Raw genomic sequence first — 20629 nt, forward strand, 5'->3', positions numbered from 1 at the left:
TTTTTCTTATGTGTCAAGCAGCTATCCATTTATATGTTTACATATTATAACATTAATTCTATGGTAAAAGCAAACTTTGCAAAGAAGAATTAAAATGCAAGTGTCTTCCATATGTATTGATGTATAACCAGTATTGTAAGCAATGGACCAGAGTGAATATTTACTACTCAGAATTTCCTACTCAGAATCACAAAATCAGAGTTAGCCTCCAGAGAAGCAGACATTACTATACAGTGGGATTGTAAGCAAGTCTAAACCTTTATTTTATATATTCCTTTGATATTTTTCTGTTCATAAAGGATACAAGCAGGTAAAGATATATGTTGACTGCAGTTGGCGCTCATAAGAGCAAGGCCAAACAGAGTTATTTTTCTGTGAGGCTGGCCTGTGTAAACATATGGACTTCAGTTATTGACACTTGTGCCAAAATGGTAAATCTGCTATTTTGTCTGTTAGTTTGATTTTTATAAAGTATTTGTTTAAGCATGTTTACACAGCTTCAGGATTATTATTTCCTAAGAAATTACATCTCTCCAGACCTTCTATCTTACTGTCATACTTGTCAGCTCTTCCTATCAGCCTACCTTTCAGAGTACTATTAATTCATATTAAAGTCAACCTGTGTTTATATTACACAATATTTTTGTTCACTATAATTATGGAAAATATGTATAAATAAATGCCTTGCTTAGGATTTTGCTTGTTCTTTACACTGAAGGCTGTCTAATTGAAGGAGACATATTGTGCTATCTGTAAAAAGTGCTGTTGAAATATTTTAAAATTATAATTATTTTGGTCTCCAGATGAGTTCAAATATAAATGCCAATTATTTTACAGAACAAGTTGTTTTTACACTGGTCTGTGGTTGTTAGCTAACTAATCATAGGACAGGAGAACCGTGATTAACAGATATTATATTTAATAAAATGCCAAGTTCATAAGGTTCCTGTAATTAAGAACTCCAAAAATAATTTCCATTAATTTTATATAGTTTGGAATGATACTGAAATACTATTAATAATAATTTCTTCTGAAAAAAAAACCAAATAAAAACTACTATGGATCTTTGCTTGGGGTTTTTTGACAACATAGAGGACAGAGCAAATCCATCAGCATCTGCAAAGAATATCACAATCTTTTTTCTAAAATAATTTAAAATAGGAAACAAAGAGAAAAAAGTACTATTAATATGTAAGTTTTGAGGAATCTCCCTCAAAAACCTAGTAGTCAAGTACACGGTACAATACTATACCCATTGAAAAAATCTGGGGCAGGATCAATGGCAAAAAGACAAGCTTTTCAGTGGATTGGAAATACTTGAACATAGGAAACAAAGTATTTAACATGGAAACTCATTTAAAATGCAATAAGTATGAAACATATTAATAAAGAGATAAATATGGGTATAATGATTCTTGACACTTTGGAAATTAAACAGTCATACATTTTCATTTACAAGAGAAACAAAACAAGAAATTACTAATAATCTAATCTGTGAAGGTCAAAACCCTTTAAATAACTACATAAACATAGAAACTTAGTACAGTGTTGGCAACAGTACTAATTTTCCTAAAGAACCCATTTTAAATTAAGATATAATTGTGCTTTTGAACAAAGTCTTACCTTGCAAAGTAACTCCAGACTAACAGCAATCACAAATACTTTATCTTCTTGTTCTATAATCTGTTTTATGAGAACAAGAAGCATTATTTTTCATGAATGCTACTGCTCACATGACTAAAATTTAAACAGTGTTTTGGGGAAGGTATTAGATTTTATCCAATAAATACTAGTTAAGACCACAGGAATGCTGATCATTCTGTAAAAGCTTGTCTTGTTGTGAAACATTATTGAGGTAAAGGAGGTATAAAGGGAGAACATTTGAAACTTACAGAAATAGGAGTTATTTTTGGTAACATAACTGTATATTCTTTGATCTTTTATAAGTTCATCTTTGATTAGAATTCAGCAACAACTTCAGTTTAAAAAAAAAATTAAAAAAGGACAAGGTTAAAATGAGCAATGAGTACAACCTTTTCAGTTTCATTTATTTATGACTCACATCTGAGAGAGGAACTCCTAGTCTGTAAAAATGAACTCCTTTACACATAGCCAACATGATCATTGCATTTTTGCTGTGTCTTCATTAAAAATGTACTAATTTCATTAAGCATGGCAAAAGCATCACAACCAACCAAACCAAAGTTGCCCAGGTAAAAATCCCTCAGCAATATTCATAGCATAAATATTAAAATTTATAATATTTAAATTTAGAATATTTCATCCTTTCAAATACATCTTCATTAATCCATGTTCTTACTCTGTACTATAAGATGTACAAAAAACAAGTGGGAGAATATATCTTATATGTGTATTCATTACTTTGCTAGAACACATGTAACTGGTTTCTGATACTAATGGCTCATCAAACACAGTGTCTGCTGTCCTTTCTTATTCTGCCTATTTGTTTCTATTCCTATTGCTTCTGTTAAACTCTGGATTCCATTTCCCAAACTCTTTAGAATATGTGGTTTGGGAAGCCAAGGTATACATATCGAAGTGAACAATTTGATGCAGTCATGGGATAGACAGAGAATTCACTTAAATTAAAGAAATAAACAGAAACTCATGCAATTGGTTATCTTTTTCAATACAGATCTTAAAATACCATTTTTTAAAACAACCCTACTTATTTCCTGGATGCAGCACAAATAGAGGGACATCCGCAGTATTTTTGAGGGTCTTTGGTGTCCAGACTCAAACATTTTCATTATGCTTTTATATACTATTAAATATGGCTTTGGATTCTGGGTCCCAACCCTACATTTCAGAGAACTGAATTTTTGAAGATTAGTTCACATTTTTCTTTCGTAAATTATATGCAGTTGCAATAAGGAAAGTGGAGAACTAGTTTTCAGTAAAAGACTCAGAGACATATGAGCATCTTAAACTGGGTTTTTTTATTATATTTGGGTTTTGCTGGACCATAACGTTTGCCTCCAGGTTGGAGCACTTCATTTCACAGTTACCAGTTAGCTCCCTTTTTTTTTTTTTTTTTTTTTACCTGGTAAATCTATTGCTTAATTTATTGTAGTTGGCCAACATCTTACAGCTGGCCAACCCACTTTATATTGTCTTTGTTAAGTTACTTGTTCAGAGATTTTTATCAAGTCAGACTAAAAGCAACCAGAGAATTCAAGTATTTTCAGTTTTCATTAATTCAACAAGAATTGCCTTCCTCTACTAACAGATTTTTCCAGCTTATTTGGCTTACTTGTGAGTTCTGTTATGGGATTTGGAAGGTATCTGTATTGCTTTAAATTCATTTAGTAAACCCCAAGAGAGTTTCAGAGGCAAAGCTTCTTAGCAAAGGATTGCAGACTTATTGATGAGACTAAGTTCTGCTAAAACTTTCACAACGCCTGCAGTTCAATACAATTCAGTTACTCAGAGAATTTAAACTCATTTAGTTGACTTAATATTTATCAGTTAATTTAAGTCATACTATGTAGTATGCAGTGAAGACTGTATATGGACACATACGAATGTGTAGAGCACCTTCTGTATTACCAAAACAAATAAGCTAAACCAGGAAATTATAGGAGACATAAATATATACACACAGACACAATGTTTTAATGTGAGATTTTTTTGTGCTATTTAATTAATAGTTTAGACGCTAATAACCACAGTCGTTTGTCTAGGAGCATTATTTTAGCAGAAAACCTGATGCATTTAAAATAATCTAAAACATGAGAACTACATTTTTTCACAACAAGCTGAACAAAAAATAATAAAATACATGGCATCAATACAATAAAATAGATGGTACCAACCATCTCTCTGTTGGGGTAAAAAAAGTACTGTGGTTGCCAGCCCTCAAAATTTACTAACAGTATGAAACACAAATTCTCTGGCAAAATGTGCAATTTTGCAATTGTCTAACTAAAGAGAAAACATAGGCTTTTTGTTTTAATATTTTTGTTGCCATGTAATACATACAATTGTTTTACAGTACTACATAAGTAGGTTGAAATAGTCATTAATTATCATTATACACATAGAGATTTGAGTAAATGACTCAAGATTTCATAGAAAATAGGATGAATATCCAAAAGCGTATATTGTGTTATATTCCACTTTGTGCTTAAGAAAGTATTTCTCAACTGTGCATATTACTGAAAAATATTTTTGTATCTCAAGATGCCTTATCCCATATAGATAACTTATGACAGAGAAGTAAATTAAATCCTGATTTTCTAGACCAAGGGCAGTGCAGTAGAAAATCCTTTCTCTCACAGTTGCAGTGTAAAACATAATACATCTTAAAAGTTGTCTTGCCCCAAACCCAAACCACAGTCCTAAGGAAAGTGTCATAAAAAAACCCCAAAAAATAATAAGAAGAAAACATCTTACATGCCTGATTTGAAAACTGAAACAATGGTTAAAAATCATTCAGTTGAAAAGGGTGGGCTGGGAAAAAAAAAATCCCACAAACAGAAAAAGAAAAAACTGTAGGGTGAATTGATGTTCTAAACTTTTAAATTTCTGGCAAAGACCTATTTTTCCCTGAGGTTCCCATACCTCTGGATATGCCCCATTACTTCAAAGGCCAATGTTTTAATCATAATAACAGAAACAGACACCCTGTCTCCAGGACTAGAGCTCAGACTTGATCTCAGACTTCAGGTTCAGTTTGTCTTCTGCCTCACACAGATGACTAATATTTTGAACCTGAAAATGCAGCTCTGCATCCTCAATGTAATAAGAAGCTTTTCCTTTGAATCCTGGACTTTGAAAGTCCAGGAAACAGGCACTTTAGACAGTATTTAGAACTTAAAACATTTTGTGTGCATGCATTCTGTAGTCCAGATACAGCCAATACTCCCAAAATCTTGCAAGAAGGACACAATATGACAGGCCTATCACAAAAAAACCCTGACATCTAAACTCAGAGAAAGATCTTCACTTTTTAATTAAATAAATTATTTTAAAAATATATCTCAATAAAATATATATAGTGGTGTCTATACTTAACCCCAGCAAGGGATATTTTGATAAGAGGATGTAACTGAATTTCCTTAAAATTACTGAGGGACTTCGGGACTTGCTGAAATTATCTCTCTTGTTTAATTTTCCATTTGGACATGAAGAGCTGAATATGAATCTTCATAGAATTGGGGAACATACTGATGGAAGAAAAAGCCCTTAAGTGGTGGCTTCCCTATGGAAAACTATTCTACAGCCTAATGTATCTTCCTGTCAGAACGTTTTTCATTCTGTTTAGTATAGTCTTTTCCGCTCCCAGTTCCATCATATTATTAATATATATCTTAATGTACAACATTAAAACCACTTCTAGCCTTCTTGACATTTACATAATTATATTCTTATGGATGCCCTTTTGAGTCAAAGTGAAGGTGTCCTTATTTCATTGCTAAGAAGTTTCCTTTGTGTCATCTCTTCAGTGTTTTTCTCTTCCTTTTTCTTCCCTATTAAAAATAAATTATCTCCCAGTAGAGTCCTTTCATCCCATTCAATTTCTTCTAATATTTTTTGCAAGAAATAGTGGTGCCACTTCCCTCACATGGGATGGAGCTTTTAAACCATCCCTCCATTTCATCACAGGAAGATGTAGTTTTGTGGAAGAAACTCCTGCATAAGAACATTGGATGCCCATGCTAGGGGTGCAGCAGTCCCCCTTGTTACACAGTGTTCAACAGATGCTAGCAGAAATTGACAGCTGCAAATATTAGTAGGCAGGCAATCTATCAGGTGAGAAATTCACCCTCTGAACAATTTTCAGCTTCCATTCTCTAGTTTCACAAACTCTTCTTCCTTTTTCACCACTCATAAAAGAAAACACCAACACCCACACAATCAGTCAAATAGCAACAAAACCAGCAGAAACAATTCTGGAATATGGAAGTGGTTTTTGATATGTGCTTTATCTTCTGGGATTCTGGTGTGTGGAAACCCAGGGCAAGGGGAATATTTCTTTGTCTGCCCTGAGGGGTTCTGACTCCCAGGGAAGCACTGACTTTGACCCTCATTCATGGAGAAGGCCTCCAAAGCCTCAAAATAAACTAGAGACCACAAAATTGTGAAATAGATTATAGAGAGTAGTATAGTATGTCACTTGGGTGAGAAATTTAGGCTTTAGGATTTTTAGTATGCTGTAGATGGGAACAAGATGGAGGGTATAGGGTGTTGTCTCGGGAACAAGATGGAGGATATAGGGTGTTGTCTCATGTTCCTTTTTCTTCCTTCTTTCTTCTTTGTGGGTTTGGGTGGTATCTTGTAATTGGGCAGAAAAATCCGCATTGTGGATCTTTAGGGGTCAGTTATTTAGAAGGGAAAATAATCTAGGTGTCACTTCTTAATTGGGCAACTTAGTTTTTGATTAGGCTTAAAAGGCCTTGTAACACGAAGTTGTTAGACGCTTTTGTGCTGTTTTCTTGCATGCAAGGTCTGGCACAGAGAGTGTGCTGAAATTTTGATAAGATAACAATAAAATAAGAAGCTGAAGACTGAAAAAGTCTTGTGCATCCCTTTTTCCTGACACAAAACTGTTCCAGGAGGGTTTCCCCCATCAGGGGAGCCCCCAGGGAGAGGCCCAACGTGGGGCCAACAAAGCCATACTGGTGTTTTACTAAAGGTTTCTTTGGCAAGCTTACTGTTGTAGGTTGGGTTGATTTAGTCAGGGATTTTTTTAATGTTAGTTAGGTTGGTTCCCTGTAGTCCCCTATTTTCCCTCACAGTGGTTTGCTCCAAGTTGCTTACCATGGGAGCTTCTGCCACTCAGACCTGTCAATCTTCTCACTTCTCCCAGTTTTCTCCTTATTGGGTTCTGTCAGTCAAGGTTTGATCACTCCCTGATGAGTGTCAATCTTGTAACCACTCCCTGCTTCTTCATGAAAGTTCTGCATCAATCACCCCACCTTAGCACTTCTATTTGTCCCAAGATGCTGTACCCACCTCTGTTATGTTACCATTGGTTGTTATAATCCATGTCACTCCTCTGTCGTTTGTCCCCATAGGGCGAGCCAGGTTTCCACCCCTGTCTGCCCCCCCCACTTAATCTGTTCTTTGTTCTGTGGCATTTGCTTTGCATTGCACTGAGAGCGATTAGTTCCGACCACTCATGGAGGAATAAAAGTTCTTAGGGCTCGCAAGCAAAGTGTCCTTCTCTCGTCCCTTCGCTTCCTCTCAGCGTGAAACTACCAAAGCTGCGTTACCCACACCGCAGCGCTTAGCGCTATCAGGGAGGCAGACACCATAACCCTGGAGTGCCTGTTCACGTGGCGGACCCGGCCTCACAAAGGCAGTGCTAGCTGGCGCTTCTCGACTGCTTGAGGTTGTGGCAGGTAACCGCTGCAGTTTACAATGCCTTAACTTCCTTGCTGGCACTGCACCAAAGAAATGAAGTGAAATTTTCTAATTAAATTGTGACATTTTTTAGATATGAAGTGTAGCAAAAATTCGATACCAAGATCCTAAAAATGGAAATCAAAAGTGAATATAGCATCATGCAAATTCAAATGCACTGCTGAAGTCCTTACCTACATCAGAGACAAGAATCTGTGACTTTCTTTTTGAAGGGCTTCTTTTTTTTTCTCTTAAAAGATGTGATACATTAGAAGACATTGTACAAGGTGTGTTATTAAGTGTCGCTGAAAAATTCCAGTTGTTTGTATAATATATATCAAACATATTTCTATTAGTTGTCCAATTTATTCCTAAAATCTTTATTTTATTCCCCACTTATTCATTTAGATGAACTTGTTAAAACAGCTCTTTTGAAGACTTAAGAGTACTAAAAGGCTATCTCTTAGTCTCACTCTGACAACTTGATCCCAGTAATAAATATAGGATATTTCTTTATTCTTTGAAATAAATTATGCCAAAAAAAGCTTTTCTCTCTGACTAGCATAGAAGCATGCCAGCTGGTTTGGTATTTCTCTGAGGTAAAGCATGTACAAAGAAATCAAGGACTAATCTAACAAGGTAATCATCTTTGCTTGTGTCCTCACAAGTGAGTTAAATGTGGAATACTCAGTCTAAGCTTTGGTCCTTAGACCTTCAAAGGAGCCAGCAAAAAAAAGATAAAACAGGGAAATTGCTGTGACATGCATCTCATGGATGGAAATGTTCTGTAACTGGATTGTGGAAACAACTGAAGGGTCTGTACTTGATTCAGTCTATACTTGTTGCAGACTTCAATGTTGTTTATTTTTTTTTTTGTTTTGTTTTGGTTTTGGTTTTGGTTTTTTTGTTTTGTTTTGTTTTGTTTTTTTTTTTTTGAGAAATGGAAGTAGACAGGATCAGTCTATAGTTACTGAAATAGTTACTGAATAGTTACTGAAATGTGAGTTGAAATAAAACTAAGAGAGAAGAGATTTAGATTACATTTTAGGAAGAAATTCTTCACTCAGAGGGGAGTGGGGCGTTGAAACCACAGAGCGTGGGGCGTTCCACAGAGAAGCTGTGGCTGCCCCATCCCTGGTACTGTTCAAAGACAGGTTGCATAGGGCTTTGAGCATCGTGCTCTAGTGGGTGGCATCCCGCTCAATTGTATGAATTAATTAGATGATTTGTTACTAGAAATATTTGAAAGACAGAAGGGTAGAAATGCAGATACAGGAATTTGAAGTTCCTGTGACTTTGTGATTAGAGAGTTTTCCTAAATTGCACACTAACACTACTGGGCCCCTGCTATTGTTCATAGCCCATAGCACTAAATTCATATCAAAACAAACAAATTAACTAGCGCAAGCATAAAATAAATGAACAACTGTTGTGGGCTTAGTATCAGTATTGGATGATAATAGGCTGCATCCAGGGATGGGAGTAACTGCTCAACAAGAAGCTGCACCATTAGCACTACAGATGTTTCAAATACACCTACATGCTGTAATATATTTGATACAATTTAACTCCAAGTTCTGCTCTACTGTTTGTTTCTTTTAAAATTGCTGTAAAAGTTGAAATTTAGAAGAATTTTGTAAAAATACCTATTTAATGTATGAAATATATATCACACCAGAAAAAATAGTTACAGAAATTTACAATAAAAATTTCTATGTAATGTCTGGTTTTATAGTAAGGGTATATTTTTAGATAATAAATTCTTTAACACTAATTACTTTGTTAAATAGAGATAGTAGGTTTCACATCCATATTCATCAACAAATTCAGCAAGCATATAATTTTTTTACTTATTACCATCAGTAACAAAAGCCACTCCATAAATAAATACAATTTAAGTTCAAGACAGGCTTAGGACATAAATTAATCATTTATTTATAAGTGTGCTATTGTAAAGTTACAGTCTGTGAAAAAAATGTTCTAATTATGTTAGACAGGAAAAAGGAGAAGTATAATGGACACTAAGGAGCATCTTTTTGATAAATACAGAACAATAAATCAATAGTATAACAGATTTCCCCTTGTGCCCAGCTCTCCAATGGGAAGGAAACTCAGACCCTGACAGTCGTATGATGCTGCCAAGTGGGTGCTGAACTGCCCACCGGAGCTGGGCTGGAGGCAAGAGCCAGAGCACCTCATCTGGAACTCTTTTGGTCCTTGAGTATTTGTGCAATAGAAACACTTTGCTCAGGGCAGAACAGGTGGAAGCAGAGCAGCCACAGGAGCAATCTTGAAAAGAGCCCAGAGAATAAGCTGGCTGATCTCATTTTGAGCAGCTGTAGCTGTGGATGCTCTGAACAGCAACAGCAGTGGGAGGGCCAGCTCTGTGTGATCAGAGGGCTTTAGCAGTTGTGATCTCTGAACTAATTCCAACATGTCAATGAAATGGCACATCAGGATGAAAAAAAGACTGTAAGGAATTTAATAGCTTAGGGGGAGAGGGCACTTTACTTAGGCCCAAAAATAGATTTGAGAAGAAAAGCAAACTACACTTTTATGAATATTAAAGAGAACTAGAAATGGGTTTGGTTTATTTTCCTTCCTCTGTGGGTATCATTATTTACTAAATGGTAATTTCTTATGATAATTTTAAAATCTTTTCAATGAATAGGGTATTAGCACAAAGGAACTGTGAGCATCATCTGTAACTGTGTGACTAAAAGCACTTTCATCTGAAAAGTCACTATTGTTTATATTTCCCTCTACGTAATTAGACACTACAGCAAAAATTAAAGCCAGAATTGGAATGCTTAAATTTGCATATTTTATAGGATAGAGAAGTAGAATAACTATTACAGTGCTAGTTTTGAACAAAGACAACCTGGATCCGATTCCTTAATTGGCTTCAGGTGTCCTATTTAATCCTAAGAAAATCAAAGCCAGAATTTTAAAGGTATTCAACTACTGATTTGAGTAACTTAAAAAACTTTTTCTAGTCTCTCTGGAAAGAGATTCGGGTCATCTGATTTTAGGCCTTTAATTTAAAAATGTGAGGTTTTCCGAGTATGAATTTATGTAGTCACTGGAAAAAGGCAGGCTCCCAACAGAGGAACTTGTGACTAAGCAAGGCATCTAAATTAAATCCCATAAAAGAATGGGATATCTGGTGCATATCACACAGAGTTAGATATTTTTTCATACCTGGATGTTTCTCTAATCATGTATCTTTCCTCATTTTTGTTGCGGTTTCCCCATCAGATGGCGATATCTTTCTCTTATTTACCTTGCAGTAGATTCTTGAGACTTAAGCATACACTATTTATAGAGCTCTTCAAAAGGAAGCAAGACTCAATAAAATATTCAGTGAAAAGTTATAGAAATGGTCAAGAATCAAAAAAAAAAAAAAAAGAAAAAAAGAAAAAAAAGTAAATTTGCGAGAATCCTTTGTGTTAAAGAAAAGGATGAAAGGGGTTACTTAGTAAATATACAGCAAATAAAAATGGAAAAATTATTTAAAGCAAATGTTTACATTCTGTGTTCCAAAGACAAAGAAATATTCAACTACATGAAAATATGACAACTGGTTCACTGATAAAATTATATCTATCTCATATTGTGGTTAAATTGTGGAACCCATTGCCCATTAAACTTACTTTAAAAAGCAACCATAAACACAGCAGTTGTAAATCTGATGGTTCAGAACTTTGGAAAGTTTCTAGTGATACAGCTAAGAGCATATGCGTTGTATGCCGGGTTGGTCCAGTTAGAGGTTTTAATAAATGTTAGTTAGGTCAATCCTCTGTACCCCCATTTTCCCCCACAAATGGTTCATTCCAAGTTACTTACCATAGGAGCTTTTACATGTCAATCTTATTGCCACCCCCTATTTATTCTTGAAAGTTCTGTGTCAGTCACCCCATCCTTGCAATCCTATTTGTCCCAGAACACTGTACCCACCTCTGTCATATTCTCGTAGATTGCCGTGATCCACGTCATTCCCCTGTCATCTGCCCCCAGTGGGTGAGGGGGACTTCCGCCCCTGTCTGCCCGCCCCCTATTTAACCCAATACTTCCATTGTTCAATTGCCATTTTGCCCTTGCGCAACCTGGGAACGGCTGCTCCAGCCATCGCTGCGGCCACGCGGGAAATAAAAGTTCTCAGGCAAGCGGGCAAGGTGTGCCTTCTCTTGTCCCTTTGCTTCCTCTCAGTGTAAGGCTACCAAAGCTGTGAACCCACGCTGGAGCGCTCAGCCCTAGAGCGCCCATACATGCGGCAGCTGCGGTCTCACAAAGGCCAGCGCCTAGCCGGGCTTCCCAGCCGCCTGAGATCGGAGCGAGGAACAAAAGCTGCACATATGATCAAATATTGCAGCGTTACTGCAGTTTTTTGACCCTGTTTATCCCTTTATCAACAATGTTTCAACTTATGCACACTCTGGCCCAGACCAACTGTGACCAACTGATATTGTTCAATGAACCCTTTTTATTTAGAGTTTATCACAGTCCAACAGCTCAAGCATAGCTATATCTAGCCACTGTGTCTGAGGACATTAAATCTGTATTTATACCTTTAGAAATGAAAATATATCCAAACTTTGTCAGTAAAATATCTCTCTGTCCTTTCTGCAAAGTCCATTCACCTTTTTCTGTCAGATACACCAGAGTGAACTGCGTGACCTTGGAAGACAAAAAAGGTACAATATGTCCTAGACACTAAATATTTTGGATATGAATTTTGAAATATTCAGCATTGACTCTAAGCTTAATTCCAGCCTGACTGAGGTTGACATGAGATCTGAAAAGGTAAAAAAGGTTGTGATATCAGAATATAGAAACATCCTACAGCCTCTTGCTTCAGGCATACCCAAAGACAAGGGTACCAGCCAATAAGACAAGACACAGACACAACTGGGATTCTATATATTAAGAAGACAGAGATGAAAGGTGTCATCAGGAACTGCATGGAGACTGACTTGCTTGCTTTGTGAAATAACAAACTTCACAAAGCATTCAGTCATTCAGTCCCTAGCACTCAAAAAGAGAAACTACACAAAAAATGTAACTTAGAAATAAATAAAGAAAGGAAAAAAAAATTAAAAAGTGGAAGAAGATACAATATATCAGAAATATGTTCAAAGAAATGTAGGAAATTAAAATAACCAACAATATAATCTCTAGCAGTTTAAATTTATATCACAAGAGGTTAAGGAGCTGCCTATGAGTTTTTATGCCTTTGATAATGTGTCCCTTAATGGAGCCTACAGAACAGGAAGCCAGGAGAGCACATAATCAAGTGGTAAAAGGACTGATCAGTGAAATTAAAGGTATTGCAGAAAGGCTAAACTAACTGAATGTATTCCTACTGGTGGGAAGACAGTTCTCAGACCAAGCCTGCATAGGAATCCACTGTCAGAGAAAAGGCTCAGAGATTTTAAAATTAAACCCAATACATAAAACAAAGCAAACCAATACATTGAACTACAGTCAATCAATAAGATCAGACAGTTCTGCAGCAATTTGATGTCTGTGTTTGGCCATAACGCGTGGTTAAATATCAATTCCTATGTATAAAGTAAACTTGGTGTCAGAGGAATGAAAGATGGCAAATGCCATATTGGTATTTAAGCATCGTTACAGAGGTGAAACTGGCACACACAGGCGTGAAAACCTAATTTCCACACCAACCTATCTGACAGAAGTTACAGCAGTTAGTATTATAAGTAAATAACAGGGTTCTGTCGTATTAAAGAAGGTAATGTAGGGATGTGGCTCTTCACAGTGTATTTTTTCAGTGTTACAACAAACATTTTCATCTGGGTTATGAAGTGGATATAACATGCTTGGTCTTTTATAAGATTATTCACCAAGAAAAAGCAATTAAATTGTTATGAGATATAAAAGAAAGCCAACTTCTAAACTAATACTTATTTAAATATAAAAAGCAAAAACTGGAATAAATGGACAGTTTATACAGTGAAAAGAGATTATAAAGTGTGTTGATATCCTTCCACATATTTCTTGCGAAATCTATCAAGATAAAAGCTATCAGCAAGGGATTAGGTAAAGTGAGAAAACAGATCAAAAATTAATATTGAGAGTAATAGCTCACATGAAAGGTATAGCTCAGGAATCCCCTTGATAAACTATTTTTTGTCAGACACTTGCAATCCTCACATTATCTCTTTCTTCTGTGGTTTTCCTTGGAATTTCCAGTTGCCGTTCAGGAAGATGAGCTACTGACACAGACTTTGACCTGGAGCAGGGCTGCAGTGAAATTTTTAAAGCTGTGTAGGGAAAACAACATTCAAACCACAAATCTAATGTCTAAAACTTTGTGTTCATGCTTGATTATTTAAAGAGTGAGACAAGCTTTCACTTTTGCATGTAACATTAATAAATTCCTTAGATGTAAGATCCCTTAATGTGAGCTTTAAAAGGCATATTAAAAAATGAAGTTAGCTGGATCATCCAAGTGTTAAAGAGTACAACTTTACCCGTACATGTTCCTGTGGAACAGAAATCATACCTTTTAATTCCCTGATTTTACTGAAATCACTAGCATAGACTTTTACTGCTAATGACACAAGAAAGGAAATCAAATTCTTATGATAAGTAGGTTTATATAGACATAAATTAATCAGGTTATGACTCTATCTGTTCAATCACTTCAGTAAAACCAAAACCATCAGCCACAGATTCTTTAGCTAATTCCAGGCTCATTGACAAGTCAACAGGTGATTTAAAATAATTCTTTGTGACATATGAAGTAAAACTGTGCTTTTCTTTAAATAATCTCTTGAATCCATCTGGCATTATCAGAAACTTTCCAGATGCCTTTTAAATACACATATTAAGATTGAATTGTTCTGAACTGGTTTGCATACAGTCTGTCAAAAAAATAAATATGCTCATTCTTCATCACTTAGGGTTTCAGGAACTGTGGACCTTGAACTGATTCCCCAATGCCTCTAGTTTATGACATCATTCTCCTCTAGTTTATTGGATACGTCTTTGAAATCCAATCTAATTTGATTTTTTGCTCTATGTTAAGATAGATGTAGATTTTTCTACCACCTGTACCATAAATGTTTCAAATGACCAAATGTTAGAGAAAATATTAGAAAGTGGAAGATTTCTAGTCTTCCTTTGTATGTTGCAAAGGAGCCATACCACAAGGATGAACTGCTGCGAGTATGGGTAATACATCAAAAAAGCATTCACTGTCCCCTGCTATCTTTCAATAATTTGCTAATGTCTTGATTTCCTGGTCTACTTGCACTCTGAGAGACCTGATTTACAAAGCAAAGATAAATGCAAGTGTCTTAAGAAAAAGATCGACTTGAAAAAGTATGGTCAATACAAGACATCTTGGAAACAAATTTTTTAGTGATTCCTGTGTAATTTTCAGAGCATCGCCAAACTACCTTCATCAAGTACAATAACAGGTTCTAGAATTTGCTTTAAAAGACTTCTCATGTAACTTATAAGATTCAGTATGACTCTTGTAAACCACTGCTTATTTCTACACAAAAATCCAGCTTATCCTGCCCATGTTTAACATGAAATGATTTTGCAGAATATATTGTATTCTCACCTAGATTTCACTCCACGCTTTCAGTCACACAAATCCAGAGAGAAATGAGTGTTTTAAACACATCTCAAAATTATTCATTTATTTCTTTCTTCAGGTCATTAATTGCAAGCAAGTGGGCATCATCTATTCATTTATCACTTCTGCTCAACTTGATAGGGCAGACAAAAAAAGAAAAACATGAATATAGTACATCAAAAAGTGGAGAATCATGCAGTCAATAAGCTTTTCATCCAACTCAGGTCATCTCAAATATTGCCGTAAATGCAAGCAAAAAAAAAGTTCCATGCCATCAAATCTTAAACTAAACTTTAAAGACTTGGAGGCAAGGTTTTTTGTGTTTTTTTTTTTTTTTTTGTTTTTTTTTTTTTTTTTTTTAAATTTTTTTTAATTTTTTTTTTGTTTTTTTTTTTTTTTTCCTTTTCTTTCTCTAGGTCAGTCTGGTGTTCAGATTTAGTTCAGCTATTTATAGAACTACAGTTTTAGTACAACAATATTGACAGTTTAGCTTAACTATTTCTAGATCAAAGTGAGGTGTAAAAATGTGAGGTGCAAAACTGTGAATCTGGACAAGCACATTTTATTATGACACTTAAAATCCACAAAGATAATGTTTCTCCCATCATTCCCCTGTTTTTAAATGAGTTTTGAAGAATATCTCCTAGAGCAGCAACTGTTGTTGCACTCATTGGCATTCTGGGAAGCAAAACAATCATTCTTTGCTGCTGGAAAAAGCATCTCTGTGGATTCTTTCCAGTCTGGACCACCTGATATATTTCACATTTTATGTACTCTATGAAGAATGACATTCATATGAATGATAACTTTACCCTTTGATAGTCTAATCCTTCCAAATACAGTCATACAATTCAGCAATCCCCCTAAGGAACAAAATGAAGAATAAAAGATACCACTTGAACAAGAATGCAAAGTGACAAATATAGTCATCATTTGTCAGAGCTAGCTATACCATAAAAACAGATTTCTCAAGAAGCTGTTGTGCCAAGTTATTAACCTCACATGGTTACCACTCTCTAGAAACCTTAGGTTTCTTTCCTGAATGGAATTAACCCCACACTACAATCTATTATACTGACTACACAGGCAATATTTTACACTCCAACAGACTCAGGAAAAAAACATTGTTTCATCTTTTCTACTTTATTCATACTACCAAGAAAAACTATTCATTATGAAGATTTGATTGCCTGAGCAACAGTAATTCATAACTTATTGCCTTAAAAAACTCCATTTATTCCCATATAAACCAGCATATGACTTCCTAGAACAGTGACTTGCTGTTAAATATGTTGGGCTAAATACCTCCAGAGGACATGGAAGCTTTGCCTGTTCTAGTTTACTCTGGCAGATGGAGCTTTTAAATATTTATTAAGCATTCACTATACCCTTGCTGTGATGAAAGAAAACCTAAGTATTTCTATAAATGAGCTCCTCACCAAAGATTGAAGAGAAAAAAAAGGTTAACATATCTCAGAAACAGAACTATTATTCTAAGATTAAAGAAATAAGTTTCTGTGAGACAAAAATGCCAACATTGCAATAACTTACAAGTTGGGGATTTTTGGTACCATAACATTACAATAGCTTACAAGTTTGGGATTTTTTTTCACAGATAATTGCATATCTCATAGGAAGGTTTTAAGAATTTTATGTTGACAGAATTGATGCTATAGTTTTAATTTGAAGGATATGCTAAAAAGATATGCTAACCCCCATGGCCTCAGAAAAGTATTAAACTCCTAAGGCTAGTAAAGTTAACCTCTGCTTATATACAAAGAATATTTCATGTCTGACATGAAAAAGAAAAAATCCTTTCTTAACTTTTTTTTTCTTTTAAATGTTCACATTTAACAAAGAAAAAATTGTGAATAAAATGTTATTATAAAATAATTAATAGTAGTTGCTAATGTCTAGATGGCTCTTACATAGCCAGCCAGCTACTGCAAGAGCAGACAGAGAACACTGTAGAAATTTCTCTTTCCACAGCTGAGTGCAGCACATTGCAAACCCAGCAAATGTAAATATGGAGCTTTGATGGGCCCTGAGGCTGAACACATACGTATTGGAGGAGAAAACATTTAAACTAAAGAGGGATAGATTGGTTAGCAGGTGGCTAACCAGCATGATCCCAAACATAACCACAAACATTTCTTTTTCATAATTTCTCTCTCAATTGAGGATTTAAACACTTTGGAAGTCAGACAAGATGAAGTGATTTTATATTTCATGGGATGGCTATCTCCAGTTGATCACTGTGTGTGTCCACAAAGCACTGGGACATGATCTAGAAATGCTGTTATGTATCTTTCTGTAGAGAATCTGAAAATTAAAGTGGTGATTCTGTGAATCCTTAGAGGCCTAATTTACAGTTGCAGATCGAGGCTGACTTGGCAGAGACTTCTCTCTCATTACTGAAGCAGAAATATATGTAGGAACAGCTGTGGAAGAACAAAACTAAAATAGAAAAGTTTGCAATGGATGTATTTGCCCACATAGGCACACACAGGCACACACATAAACCATTACTGCCAGCATAATGAGTGCTCCTAATAGAAAACTGATTGACATAAAAAACAGGCCATCATGCGTATCAATAAATTTTGACCTTTAGCTTAGTGTTCACTGGGAAAGTAAAAATTCTGCTTGGTAGAATATTTTGTAGTTTTGAAATGTAAATTCATTAATCACAGAATGAATAGAATGAAGCATTTAGAGAAATACTAACATACTTGATATATTTTTAAGCACATTACATTAAATGTATCAGTAATTTCATAAGTTTTATATGTATATTGTTGCCCTAGACAGCCAGCTAATCAGACAGTGAATCTTTAACATGTTGTCTGTTACTACATTGGTATCAGACTCAAAGTATAAAAACCAGCTTCCCTGAATATACAACCTGTTATAGCTACATTTTGTCTAGAGATAAAAACACACCTTTGAGGACAATTAGAATAAAAGTAGAAATGGCTATTGATTAATCCAACAGAGGCTATGTTCTATTCTATTCACTAGGGAATGCTAAATAAAATCTTTCACCATGCCAGATAAGAGTTTTGGATTTAAGCACAGAAAGGTATAGACTTTATACAGTATTCATGGCCCAACAAGTTAACTCTCTTGGGATTTTTGGGCATTGGATAACCTAACATAAATAGCAAAATACATTTATTAATCCATTTGTTTCTAAATCTTAGTGGGAACTTGAGAATTATTTAAAATATGTTTTGAGCAAATGGTCACACAAGTTTACAACAAATAAACATTTTTTTTAAATCTTAAAATATGGCAAGAATATCTGAAAATATTTTTCACAACTTGTACAGTATTTTCAGGCTCCTTGAACTTAATTTAGCATGCATAAATTCTATAAGCCCACCTCAGCACAGATAATAACAAATATCAGCATAAGGTAGACTCCACTAACATCAGCAATTCTGTATCACTGCTTGTCAACCTGCAGTTAGAACTTTTACAACAAGATGCTGATAGGAACTGTATTGACCAAAAAGAGCCCTATCAGTACTTTCTAAATATTGAGTAAACAGAAACAGACAAAGAACAAAACACAAGTAAATGAATGTTTGAATGAGAAAATGGATACTGTAATATGAACAAGCACAGTTTGAGTTAAAGTGGAATTCACAGATTTCTAAAGTGACATTCAATGTCAAATGGGAAAGCACATTACAGTAGCTTGACTTGGATTTGTTTCAGGGTTTTCCTTAAGGCATAACAATTTCACCCTTGATTTCCTATCCAGGAAAGCATGGGAATCTGCATTCTTATTCATTCTCTCCTGTTTCTTTGAAGCAACAAAGTTAGGAATCTCTAAAAAGTTCCTGCACAATGGGAAGAACTTACTGAGGAGTGTTTGTTGGGGTTTTTTTATGTGTATTTAGGCACAAACAGTAAGGGTGACAGTCAAAGATATCACCTAGTTTAACTTTTCTCAGCTGCACAAATTCTCTTTCTCTGAGTCACTAAGCATGGTGAGAATTACAAGGAATTGCAGGGTGGTCTCAGCTAGGAAAGAGAACACCTGGAACTTGCAGACAGGTGAAGGCATCTGGGAACAATGAAGATCAGTGATGAGTTTGAATCATACCAGGAATAATGCTAATTTCCAAGAAACATCAGATGCATCTACTGATTTATGAAGAGCCTCAGCTCTTCATAAGTGGAAGAATTTGATAGACTTTTCAAGAAAAAGGCCCTACAAAATATGGAATGCAAATGGACAAACATGTCTTTATAGAACAGATATTTCAGTCTTGTAGATTCCTGGAATTCTCAGATGTAATAAAAACCAAAATTGAATGCTTTTAAAATGTATATCAAAATGCCATCAAAGGAAACTGGAAATTTTAGGATCAGCTATGAATTGCATTCCAACAGCAAAATAGCTGTGTGTTTCTGAGATACTTTTACTATAGTAAATTTTGCATTCCTAGCTTTCATAACTTCAATAACTGAAACTGGATAAAATTAAAATAGAGAAGTAAATAAATTCCATTAAAAGGCTACTTTTTCTTTCCATTTTAATACAGCTTGGAAATATAAATTCTACCACAATAACAAGAATATGAAAATTTTCAAAAGTTAGGACATAGTTTAATTATTTGGACTTAGTCCAAATAATGCTTGAGCTTTAATTTCTGAAAGATAAAATATCTCTGAAACTATGATTTGAGTGTGACACAAAATTAAAAATTCATCCAAAAGCCTCTCCATGCTCCTCTTATTCCTCTATTTGAAATGGGAAGAGACAGTTGCTTGCAATCTACTCTTTGTCAGGGAAGCACAATATGTTGGCACAGGCAACAAAACAAGTAGGAATATAACTAATGAGAAAAGAGAATAGTCCCTGTCCTCTAATGTGCCCTACTAACACACGATGAGCTCATGCCAAGATGTCCCACTCTTTCTAATTTCAATGGGAATGAGGCACAGTGTGAAAGTCTGAGGTACAAATGCAAAGGCATTACCATCTGGCCTGTAAAACTATTGAAAACTATTTTTGAACTATTCACTTCAAAAGTGAATGTGGTAATACTTTATAGTGAAATAGTGAAAGGAAGAAACAGTTCTGAAAGGACTTAGGGATATTTTGAGGAGTTTCAAAACAAATTAATACTTTTCAAAAGTTAAATAAAATTTGCACTATAAATAAAAGCACTAGATTAAGAAAACCCAATACTGAATGTAATAAAATTGATGTCACAAATCTAATAATACATTACTACTAGTACAAGTGTGAAATCTTGTCAATGTCATGCTTTTTTTCCTCTAAACTCTGAAATTCAAAATAGGCTGATATTTTTTTCTGAAAAATAGCTTTCATAAGAGGGCCATGCTTGTATTTCTGCATCTAAATGGCTCCCAGGTAAAAAACCCAAACCAAATCAAACCAAACAAAAAAAAAAAAAAAAAAAACAAAAAAAAAAAACAAAAAAACAAAAAAACAAAACAAAAAAAAAAACCACAACTTGGTAGTCCAGTTATTTTTTCCTTAAAAAAATGACATTTTTTTCCTAATTTCAATTTTTAAAATATTTTGAAAAGAAAATTTTAATAACTTTATGGAAATAATAATGACTGTATACATATATTTCTTTATAGTTCCCATTGAAGATTAGCAGTTTC

This window comes from Vidua macroura, chromosome 1, assembly GCF_024509145.1.
Source record: "Vidua macroura isolate BioBank_ID:100142 chromosome 1, ASM2450914v1, whole genome shotgun sequence".
Lineage (NCBI taxonomy): Eukaryota > Metazoa > Chordata > Aves > Passeriformes > Viduidae > Vidua > Vidua macroura.